This window comes from Hippopotamus amphibius, chromosome 12 (assembly GCF_030028045.1).
Source record: "Hippopotamus amphibius kiboko isolate mHipAmp2 chromosome 12, mHipAmp2.hap2, whole genome shotgun sequence".
Lineage (NCBI taxonomy): Eukaryota > Metazoa > Chordata > Mammalia > Artiodactyla > Hippopotamidae > Hippopotamus > Hippopotamus amphibius.
The window spans coordinates 31,620,064-31,634,368 of record NC_080197.1 but is presented as its reverse complement, the minus strand read 5'-3'; the positions used below and the strand labels follow the sequence as shown (position 1 = coordinate 31,634,368).

At 39.1% G+C, this 14,305-nt stretch overlaps 1 protein-coding gene across 4 annotated transcripts in view; it reads left to right on the top strand.

The window, feature by feature from the left end:
* UBOX5 (U-box domain containing 5) overlaps positions 1-14,305 on the top strand; it is a 33,653-nt gene that overhangs the window by 10,722 nt on the left and 8,626 nt on the right. The window contains exon 1 of one of the 4 annotated variants that reach the window (XM_057701813.1): positions 12,334-12,449. The exons of the other annotated variants lie outside the window; for them this stretch is intronic. The gene's annotated coding sequence lies outside the window, so the exon portion shown is untranslated. Of the gene's footprint in view, positions 1-12,333; positions 12,450-14,305 lie in introns of those variants that run through there. 4 annotated transcript variants of the gene reach the window in all.

The following is a 14,305-nucleotide window of genomic DNA, read 5'->3' as shown; positions in this document are numbered from 1 at the left end:
ATCCTCCCACCATTATTTAGGTTTCCTCTCAAAAGTCACTTCCCCATCCATGCTAACTAAAACTACCCCATGGGCCTTTGATCATGCTCTCACCTTCAGCTTTGTCTTCTTCATTGCATTCAGCAGTATCAGAAAGCATTCTTTATTTACTTATGGGTTTCCCTGTTGGTAGCCCCTTGAGTTAACTTTGTCTAGAATTTATCTCCAGCACCTAGAATGGGTTCTGGGACATAATAATGTTTAGTGAGTGTGGTCAGGGAATTCAGAGTGGTTGGGCGTTGCTGGAGAGTTGCAGGTAGAAGGAAGGCAGAGGGTGGGGCTAGAGAGATAGAGAATATCTGGGTCACAAAAGCCTTATGGCCTTGCTAAAGAGCCTAGGTTTATAGGGGCTAGAGTGCCTCTAAAGGGTCTAAGTCAGGGAATAATTGGACAGATTCATGTTTTAGGTATGTTAGGTAAAAAGCAGGATAGAATTAGATTGAGGGGTGGGGGGGTGTGAGATAAATCAGGCAGAATATTTCACAAATGTGTGCAAGAGTTCATGTGACAGTGAAGGCCAAAATTATGGGAATGGAAAGTTTAAATTTCAAAGGTGTTTGTAAGGGGAAAAGGATCAATACTTGCTAATTGATTGGTTTGGGGAATGATGACTTTAGTGCCTAGATTGATAGGGAGTCTGCAGCTAAAATTGAGACCAAAGCAGGAAACGTGCTTTGGTAGAGTTAATGCTGAGTCCGCCCTGGTCATGCTGAGATGGGCCTCTAGGCAAAAGGGTCCAGGCTGGGGTCTCAAATAGGCATGAGGTCAGATGGCAGAACCTTGAGTGAAGTTGTCTAGGACAGGTGGAAAGTAGGTTATTGTAGGTAGGAAGGGGAAAAGATAACCAAGAGAGAAATACCAGAATTTGTAGGGAGGGCAAAGCAAAGGGATCTAGTGATAAAGACAGAAAAAGAACAGTTAGATAATCGGACTTAGGAAAAAATAGGGGCATAAAAGTAAGTCTTTGCTTCCCAAGACCACTCTCACTAGAAGGATTCACAGAACTAAGAAATATGGTTTATTATAGCAAAAGGATACAAAAATCACCAAAAGAAAAAGGCACATAGTATCTAGAAGAGACCAGTCAGGTGTTTTCAGTTGTCCTTTTCCAGTGGAGACATACAGACAGCTTTTAATTCATCCCAACAATGATGTCTGCCAACATGTACAAATATTGCCAGTCAGGGAAGCTCACCTGAGTCTTGGTGTGCAGGGTTATTTGGGGTCAGTCATGTAGACATGGAGTGAATGCCCACATGGCTGACCTTACTTACTCAGTCCCCAGCCCCCACAGAGGTCCAGCTTTATACATCATGGCCCAAGGCTCCCACCATAAATTACATTGTTAGTGTAAAGTATCTGTGTGGCCCAAGGTCCTAGATGTATATAAGACACTTTTATCAGGCACAGTGTTCCAAAGGCTTAGAGATTATCTCCCAGGACTTGAAGTTTCTTTGGAATGTGTAAGATTTGAACACCCCAGACCTGCTGAGTTAACCTTTCACTGCACAGAAGCCAAGGGTAAATAAAGAGTATTTCAAAAAGGAAAGGGTTTGTATAGTCATTTGTGAGGGAGAGAGCAATTAAGGCAAGAACTGAAAAATCTTCAATCAGTTTAGCAACTTGGATATCATTGATGACCTTAACTATAGCAATTTGAATTGAATTGTCAGGGCAAAAGCCAGATTGCACACCTGTTAAATGAATGGGAGTTAAGGAATGGATTGCAAATATTGAGGCAATTCCTTGGGAACCTTTGAAGGAGTGGGGAAACTTGAGCAAGATTTAGAATGGGAGTAGGGTTGCCAGATAAAATATAGTATGCCCAGTTAAATTTGAATTTCAGATAACTAATGAATAATGTTTTGTAAAATACACATAAAGTTGGCCATTTTAAACAAAGTGTACAATTCAGTGATATTTAGTACATTGATACTGCTGTGTAGCCAGTCATCACTATCTACTTCCAGAACATTTTCTTCACCTCCAAAGGAAACTCCATACCCATTAAGCAGTGACTGCACAGCCCCCTTCCCCAGACCCTGGCAGCCACTAATCGGCTTTGTCTCTTTGGATTTGCATATATGGATATTTCATATAAATGGAATTGTACAATATGCAGCTTTCTGTGTCTGGCTTTTTCTACTTAGCATAATATTTTCAAGGTTCATCCGTGTTATGGCAGGTACTAGTACTTCATTCCTTTTTATGGCCAAATAATATTCCATTGCAGGGATAGACAATATTTTATTTATCCACTCATCAGTTGATAGACATTGGGTTGTTTTCACCTCTTAGCTATTGTGAATAGTGCTGCTGTGGACGCTCATGTACAAATTTTTGTTCAAACACATGTTTTCAGTACTTTTGGGTATGTATCTAGGAGTGAAATTGCTGGGTCATATATTCTATGTTTAACTTTTTGAGGAACCACCAGCCTACCACAGTGGCTATACCATTTTACATTCCTACCAGAATGTATAGGGTTCCAGTTTCTTCACATCTTTGCTATTTAAAAAAAAAGCCATCCTAGTGGATGTGAAGTGATATCATTGTGTTTTGATTTGCATCCCCTAGTGACTAATGATATTTAGCATCCTTTCAGTCTTTTTCTTCTTTTTTAAATACATTTATTTATTTATCAGCTGCGTTGGGTCTTCGTTGCTGCATGCAGACTTTCTCTAATTGCTGCAAGCAGGGGCTACTCTTCATTGCGGTACGCAGGCTTTTTGCAGTGGCTTTTCTTGTTGCAGAGCACTGGCTCTAGGCACACGGGCTTCAGTAGTTGTGGCACACGGGCTCTAGAGCACAGGCTCAGTAGTTGTGACACACGGGCTTAGTTGCTCTACAGCATGTGAGATCTTCCCAGACCAGGGATTGAACCCATGACCTCTGTATTGCAGGCAGATTCTTAACCAGTGTGCCACCAGAGAAGCCCCTCTTTTCAATCTTGATATCGAGTCTTCCAGCCCATGAACACAGGATGTCTTTCCATTAGGTCTTTAATTTCTCTCAACAACATTTTGTAGTTTTCAGTGTATAAGTTTTTACCTTCTCAGTTAAATTTATTCCTAAGTATTTTATTCTTTTTGATGCTATTGTAGATGAAATTTTCTTAATTTCCTTTATGAATTGCTCATTGCTAGTGTATAGAAATACAACTGATTTACCCTGCACCTTTGCTTAATTCTTTTATTAGCTCTTTTAGTTGTGTGTGTAGGTGTGTGTTCTCTAGGATTTTCTATATATGGGATAATGTCATCTGTGCATAGAGATAGTTTTACTTCTTCCTTTCCACTTTGGATACCTTTTAATTTAATTTTTTTCCCTAATTGTTCTGGCTATAACTTCTAGTACAAAATTGAATCGTAGTGGTGAAAGCAGGCATCCTTGTCTTGTTCTGGATCTTAGGGGGAATGTTTTCAGTCTTTCACCATTGAATATGATATTAGCTGTGGATTTTTCACCAGTGACCTTTATTGTGTTGAGGAAATTCCTTTCTGTTCGTAGTTTGCTGAATGTGCAATAAATAATTTTTTAGTGTATGTCCCAAGTAGTACGTGGAACATCCTTATACTAAACAAATAAGCAACCAAAAAAAAAATGCCATTGTTTATCTAAATTTCACATTTAAGTGGGCATTTAAATTTTTTATTTGCTAAATTGACAGTCCAAAGAAAGACAAGATGAGTTCTTTGGAGGTGGCTGGTGCAGGCAGAGAGATTTGAATGTTGTTTACATGTTGAGGAAAGGGTCCAATAGTCAGAGATAAGTTGAAGATTCAAAAGAGAGGCAAGAACAGATGGGATAAGGCCCTGGAGGAGAAGGACAGAGTTAGGGTCAGGTTTGTACGTGAAGAGCTTGGCTGCCTTACTTGGGTTCCCATATAGTTTTTCTGACACTGCTATTAAGGTATTGAGTAAATGGTATTAGAACCCTTTGCCCATCTGTGCCTTATTTTGATCCTACAAGTTTCTTAAGAGTAAAAACTGTGTCCACTTGTGCCTAGCAGAGTACCTTGCACGTATTAAGCTCTTGAAGGGTGAATTGGCTCCAGGTATATAACATTGCAAACTTCTTTTGGGCCTACACCTGTGTTCTGGTCTTCCTACATCCCTCTCCCCAATGGGTGACTGTGGGATAGACTAAGACAGCTGTCTTTCATTTTAACCAGCTATAAGAAAAATGCAAACAAGTCTGATTTTTTACTTGGATGGACAAGTAACTCAGTTTGGAAATTATAAGAAGTATTGTACTTCTTTAAAAGCTGAAGTACCCAATTTATGAAATTGCTCAGTGCATTGGTATTCCACCCACTCTTTGAGGCTAAATGCTTTTCTCTTATTTGACAGGTAATCTTTTTTTTTTTTTATTCCGTAACCTGTTTGAGCCTAGCCTTAAAAACATATGTATCTGTCAGAATTACTTTCCATTACATTTTCGTGAGACTCAAAAACCAGCTTGTATAACTCAGCTCTGACAACTTCTTTGTAAGCCAAAGGAAGACAGATGCACAAGTGTCCAGAAAGTGTCCTGGTCACCTTATTCTCTTCTAAATTATCCCTCTACATTTCCCCAGCCCTAGGTTCTGAGTCTTCAGCAACAAAAAGGTTTGCTTGGCTGCTTTAAGCTCCAAGGAAGCACAGACAGAAACCTTCCAGATAGGATGATCAGTTTGTCCCAGTTTTCTTGGGACTTTCCTGGTTTTAGTACTAAAAGTTCCATGTTCTGAAAAAACCCTCAGTCGTGGATAGACCATATGGTTCGTCACCCTACCTCTGGATCTCTTCTCAGTCCTTCCCTTGCACTTTCCCTTCCTCAGCCTGAGTATAGGGAGGCAGAGGAGAAAAGTCTGTCTCCATCTGGGCATCCAGTCCTGTAGGGGCTGTCAGCTGCAAGAAACACTCTGAGCATGTATTTGGAGCCTCATTCTTTATATTTTCCTGTGACCTCAGGAGCCCAGCCCCATTGTTTATCTACTGGCAACTTTAAATATACGAAAGGAAAATTTTTCTACTTAGTCATGTTTATCATTTAAGTGACAGGTACACCAAGAATAAACGTTGCTCAAGTTTGTTTCTTAGAGTGTTTTGGGTAATGGAATTAAGCTGGAATCTTCAGTTGAGGAGCTTAGATCTGGGTGAGGAACTTTAAGACTTCTGTGGTAATAGGTATTTGGAGTTATAAAATAAAAGGAGTATCAGGGATCCTTGTGATGGAACTGTTCTGTATCTTGACTTTGGTACACACACAGTGATTACATAAATCTGTGCATAGAATAAAATTGCATAGAACTTAATACACAGGCACACATACAATGAGTACATGTAAAACTGATGAAATCTGAGTAAGATCAGTGGATTATATCATTGTCGATTTCCTGGTAGCAATGTTGTACTGTAACTATGCAAAATGTTATCATTGAAGGAAACTGGTTAAAGTTATGTGAGATCTCTTTGTATTGTTTCTTACCATGCACATGAATTTACAGTGACCTTAAAATAAAAAAGTTTAATTAAAAATTTTAAAACTAAATGGTTTCTTAGAAGGTAGCTTTGAAATCCTTGTGAGATACTGAGTAATATGTTATACATAGTTCATTTTTCTCCTTCATCCTCTAAAGAACCCCTTCCTTTAAAAAAAAAAAAAAAAAAGAAAATGTCAAGGGAAAAACTGCTAGTTTATTTCTAAGTGGTTTGTACTTTAATGCTCTTCTTTGACATCTTCAGAAAGCCATTTGCAAAGATAGCCCCTCATGTACTACAAAAAAGATAGTGCGAACACATCAGCCAGAGGAGAGGGAAACCCTTGAAGGGTGAATTGCCTCTAAGTGGTTCAGAATTGCTGTTGTCATCTTGGAGGTTAATGGCAGACTTTTCATTAGCGTCAGTTCTCTCCCTAGTTACAAGCCTTCTGTGACTTTCCTCTGACCAGTAGCTTTCAAATTCTTTCACCACAATGCTAAGTAAGAAATTCATTTTTCATTAAAACCCAGAATAGATAGTTTCATACATACATATATCTGAAACTGAAGTTTCACAAAACACTGATCACCCTCATGTATGATGCATTCTGACTTTTTCTTTCTATTCTCCTTAATTTTTTTAAAATGCTGGTTATGGCTCAGTAATTTGAGTTCTTGATTCTTGATCTGCAGTTAGGAAAAATACTGCCTCGGCCCTCCAGGTAAAGTAGTCTAAAGCCCGTTGGGCAAGACATTCAGGGCCCTTCCCATCAGTTCTATCTGCCTTTCCAGCCCTGCCTCCTCCAGCTAAGTGGCATATTCAGCATTTCCTGGATTGGCCTCACACTGTCCTGTTTCAGTGCCTTGACCCTTACTGGTCCCTCTCCCTAGTGCCCTTCCCATTTTGTTCCTGTTCTTGTCTCTTGGCTCCTATAGTCAAGCACATATTGTACAATTTACCACTAGTATGTAGTATGTGTCCATCTTCAAAGTTGCCGGTGAGGTCAGGCATGTGTCTTAGTTGTCTCCAGTTCAAATGTTACTCCTGTGAATTCTTCCCTGACTTCTGGGTATACTTTTGGCCAGTGTTTTCAATCTTTTTCATCAAAAGCCACAATACATTTTATATTGAACCTAGTATATATTTGTTATATGTATTTGTATAAAACTGAAACAAAAGTCTCATGAAATAATGCACTGTGTGCACTTTGGTATTTTGTACTCTTTTAGTTCATATTTCTTTTTTTTCAATATTTATTTTCTTCTATTTTTGGGGGGCTGTGTTGGGTCTTAGTTGCAGTGCGTGGTCTCTTTGTTGCAGTGCTTGGGCTTCTCTAGTTGTGGCATGCGGGTTTTCTTTCTCTGTCTGTGGCGCGTTGGCGCCAGGGCATGTGGGCTCTGTAGTTTTCGGCACGCGGGCTTGTCTCATTGAGGTGTGCGAGCTCAATAGTTGTGGTGCACGGGCTTAGTTGTACTGCGGCATGTGGGATCTTAGTTACCTGACCAGGGATCGAACGCACGTGGCCTGTATTGCAAGGCGGATTCTTTACCACTGAACCACCAGGAAAGTCCCCTAGTTCATATTTCTTTTCTTCAACTCATGACTTGATTTTAAAATAACAAATTGAAAAACATTGATTAGACCATCCTTTCCTACTCTGAATGTCATCTGCGAAAAGCTCTGTTACAAACCTTTGTATTCCATAATCATTGTTGGAAGGAAGTTTGTAATGCTTCAAGACTTGAGGACAGGACCATGTTATTTGATTTTTTTTTCCCCACAGAAAGACTTATAGAAAATATTTATTGCAGCCTTTTTTCATAGTAAAAAAATTAAAAATATAAGTAATAGGCCAGTGGAGAAATAAACTGTGTTTTAGTCATACAGTTGAATACTATGAAGAAGTTAAAATAAACAAACTAGATATACACATTTCAACGTGGAAAAACTTAAAAATAATAATGCTTAATAGAAAAGCAAGTTGCAAGGTAATACATGCTAAATTATCATTAAGGTACATTAATGAGACACAAACATGGCAAAATGTTAGCAATTGCTAAATCTAGGTGGTGGGTATAAGAGTGTCTGCTATATTGTACTCTTTACGTTTTTATCTAAAATATTTTGTAATAAAAAAAATCTTTGTAATGAAATTGATACATCATCTGCTTATAAATCTTTATTATCTTGCTATTTTATAATGCCATATTGTCTGGCTCCAAGCTGCATCTCTGAACTGCAAGGGCACTTTAGCCATGATCTGTGGTCCCCAATTTATACTCAGACCCGTCTGTCTTGTAGTTAGATGCCAAATTTGGATAAGGAGCCTATACCTTGTTTACTGGACAGTGTTTGCAGTGAGTTCAGGTAGCATGGCTGTTTCCTAGGCAGAGCTGAGGAGGCAGTCTTCCTGGATGAGACTGTTTGCATTTCCATATGGTGAGCCATTCTTTTTTTCTGTGTTAAGCATTAATGCAGAAAATAGCCTTAAAAGATCAGAAGTGTTGGAACCAGAGAGAGGAAAAGATCCTACAAAGACTTCAGTGACAACTAGCGTCCTATAGAATCCTGCAGTGTTTGGGCATTGCTATTTCCCAAAGAAACAGATACCATGATTTGTAAGATTTTCTTTAAAGAGTCTGCCACTCAAATCCTGTAATGGCACAGTCACTTGTTTCAGTTGATCTCCAGTCCTAATTTGTTTTCCGTCACTTTTCCCCAAACATTCATCATCATCATCATCATTATTATTATTATTTTATTGTTGTTAGACTATTTTTTAAGAGCAGTTTTAGGCTTACAGAAAAATTGATCAAATAATACAGAGAATTCCCATCTATGCCCTCTCCCTTGCATACAATTTTCCGGTTATTAACATCTTGCATTAATGTGGTATATTTATTATAATTGATAAGCCCAAATTGATATATTATTTTTAACTGAAGTTCATAGTTTACATTAAAGTTTACTTTTTCTGTTGTACAGTTGTGTGGATTTTGACAAATGTATGATGCTGTGTATTACAGAATCATACATAGTTTCACCACCTGACCATTTCATTTTTATCTCTACTCCAGTGCCTAGCATAGGGCTTGTAAATGTTACATGAATGTGTAGTGTTATCGCATCTAAAATTAAATATGACCAATCAAATTCAGTAGAGTTTGAAAAACATTTAAAGAACAATCTTCCACAACCAGATACAGCCTATCTTAGGAATAAAAGGATGGCTTAAAATTGGAAAATGTGTTATATCTCAATCTGTCAAATAAGAAAAATAATAAAACTCAATATATAGAGACAGAATTCAAAGCATATCCCTAATTTTCAAAAATCCACGAAAATGAGTGCTATATTAACATAAAATGAATATTTCAGTCTAACAATCAGCATTATGTTCAAAGGTGAAACACGAGGCGTTTTCTAATGGGAACAAAACAAGCATGGCAGCTCTAATAATATTTCATATAATTCTGGCAGTTTTAGCTAATATAATAAGATGAGAGACAGAAATAAGAGTTACCATTTTAAGAAAAAGGCTCTCATTATTTTTGAGATTATAGAACCCCCCCCCCCAAAAAAAAACTCTGAAAATTGGTTAAAATCAATGAGTTCAGTAAGATAACTGAGGGATTTCCCTGGTAGTCCAGTGGTTAAGACTCCGCACTTCCACTGCAGGGGGCCCAGGTTCAATTTCTGGTTGGAGAACTAAGATCCCTCATGCTGTGTGGCGTGACCAAAAAAAAAAAAAAGATAACTGAACCTATAATAAGGATACAAAAGTGAAAAGCTTTCCTAATATAGCAAAAACTGGTTAGAAAAATTAATGGTGTTAAAGGATCCTGTTCATAAATAGCAACCTTAACAAGAAACACGTAGGACCCCTGAAGAAAAAAAAAATCAGAGACTTCTCTGGTGGCTCAGTGGTTAAGAATCCGCCTGCCAGTGCAGGGGACACAGGTTCGAGCCCCAGTCCGGGAAGATCCCACATGCCGCGGAGCAACTAAGCCCACGTGCCTCAACTACTGAAGGCCATGCACCTAGAGCCTGTGCTCTGCAACAAGAGAGGCCACCACAATAAGAAGACTGCTCACCGCAACTAGAGAAAGCCTGCGAACAGCAACAAGACCCAACGCGGCCAAAAATAAATATATAAATAAATAAATAATCAAGTTATACTAAGACAAAAAAATCTGCTTAATATTTTTATCTTAGTATTATACAATAATAGCAAACAACCTAAATGTCCACCTAAAAGAGGATGGTTATTTATTTATTTATATCCCATCCTGTTCCAAAATGATTTTAAGGTAGCTTTCACAACATACATTATGATATAAAAATAAGTGAAGAATTCAGGCAGAGAGAAATTTGAGGGATAGGCCACAGATTTTATTCTGAGCTTTCTCACAGCCAAAGTAAAGAAAAGATCATGATTAATTATACGATTCATAGTCATACTTAAAATATTGAGTTGATTGGAAGAAGCAACTGTTCCCGGTACTGAGACCAAAAAGAGAATTTTCTCATGGGTCTCAAAGAGAGGATACCACGCAGAATAGAGAATGATCATTTTGACAGCCTAATAAAACAGCACCCAACTTTATAGAGCTGCTTTGTATAAAATTCCTTGCTAATAGCCACACAGAACCAGTGAACTGTTTGGGGAGAGTATTTGCAGTGGGGCAAGCGGTGTGGTGATGGCTGTGGCTGGGATGAGGGTGAGGATGATTCAGTACATTGCTCTGAGGGGCAGCTCGGTGGAGTAATATATTCCAGAGCCGAAAGTCATGGTTCTCAGTTGATGTGTGGTGCCACCCTTGTGTCCTGTAAATCTTCACAGATTGGCCACTGAGTTTTTATAAATGTGTTACATTTATTTTTGCTGCAGATGAGGCTCCACACTGCTAAGAAGTCTGTCAGATGGTGGTGTGGGATGTGAATGCAGCAGCCACCAGGGGAGCCAGGCAGGAGGCAAGAGGTGCCACTTAGGCTGGCACTAAAAAGAATTTAATGTGGATGGACTAACAGTCTCTGTAAATATTCTCTCAAATTAGATTTTGGCAAATGCTGTGGAGAACAAGTGGGCTGTGTCTGGTCAGATACAGGTCCACATGCTTTAAATAGTTGACTGATGGAATTAACCTCTGCTGAAGGTTGAGAAGCCTCATGAGGTGAGATGCTTGAATAGAAGGCCAGCTTACTTAAAGATTTTCCTCAAAAAAAACAATTTGAGGCTTGGTCCAACATATGTTGCAAAGGGCAGTCAGGGTTTCTAAATTTCTACATCGTAGAGCATAGCCACATTAATTGTAAATTTGGAAGAATTGATTAAAAAAAAAAAGGAACGATACCAAAGCTTGACCTAAGTAACAGGGGAAGAGAGATTGTAAGTTATCTGCAGAACATCTGACTTTAAGCCGTATAACTTCCTGGTAAATCCTTCAAGATAGGGACTTCCCTGGTGGTGCAGTGGTTAAAAATCCACCTGCCAGTGCAGGGACATAGGTTCGATCCCTGGTCCAGGAAGATCCCACATGCTGCGGAGCAGCTAAGCCCGTATGCTGCAATTACTGAGCCTGTGTTCTAGAGCCCGTGAACCGCAACCGTTGAGCCTTGAGCTACAACTACTGAAGCCCTTGCGCCTAGAGCCCATGCTCCACAAGAGAAGCCACCGCACTGGGAACGCTGCACACTGCAATGCAGAGTAGCCCCCGCTCACCACAACTAGAGAAAACCCACACTCAGCAATGAAGACTCAACGCAGCCAATAAATTAATTAATTAATTTTAAAAACCAGGGGGACAAAAAACCTTCCCTACCAAAAAAAAATCCTTCAAGGTAAATTGTGTACAAGTAGACAATAACTAGAGTGGTTTAGAAAGGTTTGGAATCTGAGTCACAGCTTAATCTTTCTTTGAGCCTCAGTTTCTTCATCTACAAAATAAGGACATTAGTACCCACTTCAGAGCCAACCAGTTGGTAAGATTTTAAATCGAATAAAATCCCTGGTGGCCTCCTCTAAGCCATTTTGTGAATGTACTTCCCTGGCCAGAATTGTGTTTTTGCTACTAGAGGGTCTTTGTCTAATGACTCACTAGAAGAGTGAGCATTGTTTGCTGAGACACAGTGCAGATAAACCTTTTAAATTACTTCATTGATTGGAAGGACAGTTATGAGACAGCAAAAGTTCGAAAGTCCTTGTCCTTTTCATTCTGGTCATCTCTCAGGTCCAACCATAGAAGCAGGTACCTGGTGATAGCTGAGCCAGGGGTTAAAGGCAAAGGGCAGTTGTCCTGAGGGTGGTCTCATCTGGGCAACGCTATCTCATGCTACCATTTACTACTGAGTTGGGTACTCAGATAAGTTTTGAAGATGTTTCCATTTGGCATCATACTCACAGGAAAGCTCTTCATCATGGCTCCAAGAAGACTCCCGCCCAACTTCTTCTAGTTCTGGCATTTATATTCTCAGATAAATGAATATTGTGATATGTAGAATAAATCACAGTTAAAAGACCACAGTATGAAATGTCCGAGAAGATAACAGGAGATAGGAAGAATGTACATGTTAGTGAAATCTGTGCCTGCCACTAAGAAATCAGATCAGTACTTCAGTACTTCAAACTACCAGAGTTTGTTTTTGTCTCTGAAAGTTAGAGAAAAGGCCTAGGATGTGGACTGTGGGGATAGAGATGATTGCAGACTAGAGATGACTGCCTTTATCTTACTAAAATGAACCACCTCTCAGTATTTTGATAACACAGTTTCTATCTCTTTGTTTTTTCTTACCTAAGCCCCCTCCCATCAGGGCAAAGAGGAGAGGAGAGAATTGCCTGTGGCAGTGAAAAGAAAACCCTTGCAAACCCCAGAGCTGGCTAACTTCACGTATTTACCTAGGACCAGCTCAGCTCTGCACTTGCAAATCTGTCATGTCACCATCTATGTCAGTATCATTTTGTCTGTTTTCCTCTGGCAAATCTTAGGCTTGCTTTTTTCAGGAGAAGTGTTCTGTTTCCTTGGTCCAGGCTATATATTCATTTTAATACTTTGATATTAAATTAAACTCAATAGCTTAAATTTACATTCAAAACAAAACAAAAACTTAATGAGAAGCCACTGCCCTGTTTGGGCGGGAGAACTGAGGGAAGTGCTGCTGTAAATGAGTTTTGGTTTCCTGATCAAAAGGAGGTACATACAAGGGCTCTGAGAATATTTGCAGATGTAATTCCACAGACACTTATTTTTGAGTTATTGTGGAGAACAAGAAGGTGTTAAAAGCCTGGAGGTACTAAGCTAAGAATTCTCTACCTCATCAGATTCTTCTCTCTCTTTTAATAATACATATTTTGTAATGTACTGTCCTGAACTTAAAATCAAAGATAATATAACCTTCCTATATAGTTATAAAACAAACATATATGTTTGCACACAAATGCCATAACAGTAATTTAAAGTAAAAACTTTAAAGGGTGATAATAAAATTTATTCGCATATATGAGAATATGGGTATGACCATACTGGAAGGAATAAAGAAGTAATCAAGGGAAGTACCTGGCAATTCAGTGGTTTCACTGCCTGGGCATGGGTTCAGTCCCTGGTCAGAGAACTAAGATCTCACAAGCTTCGAGGCACAGCCTGGAAAAAAAAAAAGTAATCAAAAGCTTTTACCAACGTGTTAGAATCACCGTGAATGCAGACTGCTACAAATGTGGGCTGTCAGATACATTAGCATTTCTCTCAGTGATGTGGTTTTCAGAAGTGAACACCTATTGGTAAAGACCAGAAGTAAAGTATGATCTTCCTATGATTTACATGGAAGTTCCCGTCCTAGAAAATTCAGCATGTATTAAAACCATGTTAAAAGTATTTTGTGTTTATATGTAAAAACTGACAGGGGCTAGGCTGAGATAATAAACATTCAAAGGTCTCTTGGCTGATCTTTGTTGTGCAGTGCGTCACTAAACTGATGCAGGGTGCCCAACACGCCTGGCCTCTGCACATGGCACCCGCTGAGCATGACAACACAGAGACCCCAGAGGGGTCCCAGTGAGTTTTTCATGGCCTTGTCTGTCAGATGGAAAAGCAGAGAATGGCTCACTGGCCTCATCTAAGGAATTCAAATCCGTCGGAGAGGCTTACCACTGGGAGGGATATTTCTAGTGGCTTCCCTATTTTTCTGCTGAGAAGCTGTTGGACATTAGTCATTTTCTTTCTTCCAGCTTTATTGAGCTGTAATTGACATATTGTATAAGTTTAAGATGTACAACATAATGATTTTGTATATGTATATATTGTGAAATGATTACCATAATAAGCTTAGTTAACATCTATCACCTTACGTAGTTACTTTATTTTTTTTGTCTTGTAATGAGAACTTTTAAGATCTGCTCTCTTAGGAGCTTTCAGATATACAATAGAGTGTTGTTAACTGTAGTCACCATGTTGTACATTACATCCCTAGAACTTATTCCTCTTATAACTAGAAGTTTGTACCTTTTGACCACCTTCATCCATTTCTTTACCCTGGATCTTGGTCACCAAAATGACTACAGTTGACCCTTGAACAGCACAGGTTTGAGCTGTGCAGGTCTACTTGTGTGTGGATTTTTTTCACTCAATACATACTGCAGTACCACACAATTTGAGGTTGGTTGAATTCACTTATGTGGAACCATCAGTACAGAGGGCAGACTGTAAAGTTATGCATGGATTTCAACAACTGTGTGGAGGTCAGTGCCCTTAACCCCTGCGTAGTTCAAGGGTATTTGGCCTAGATGTTCTTTTTAGGTGCTTTTCAAC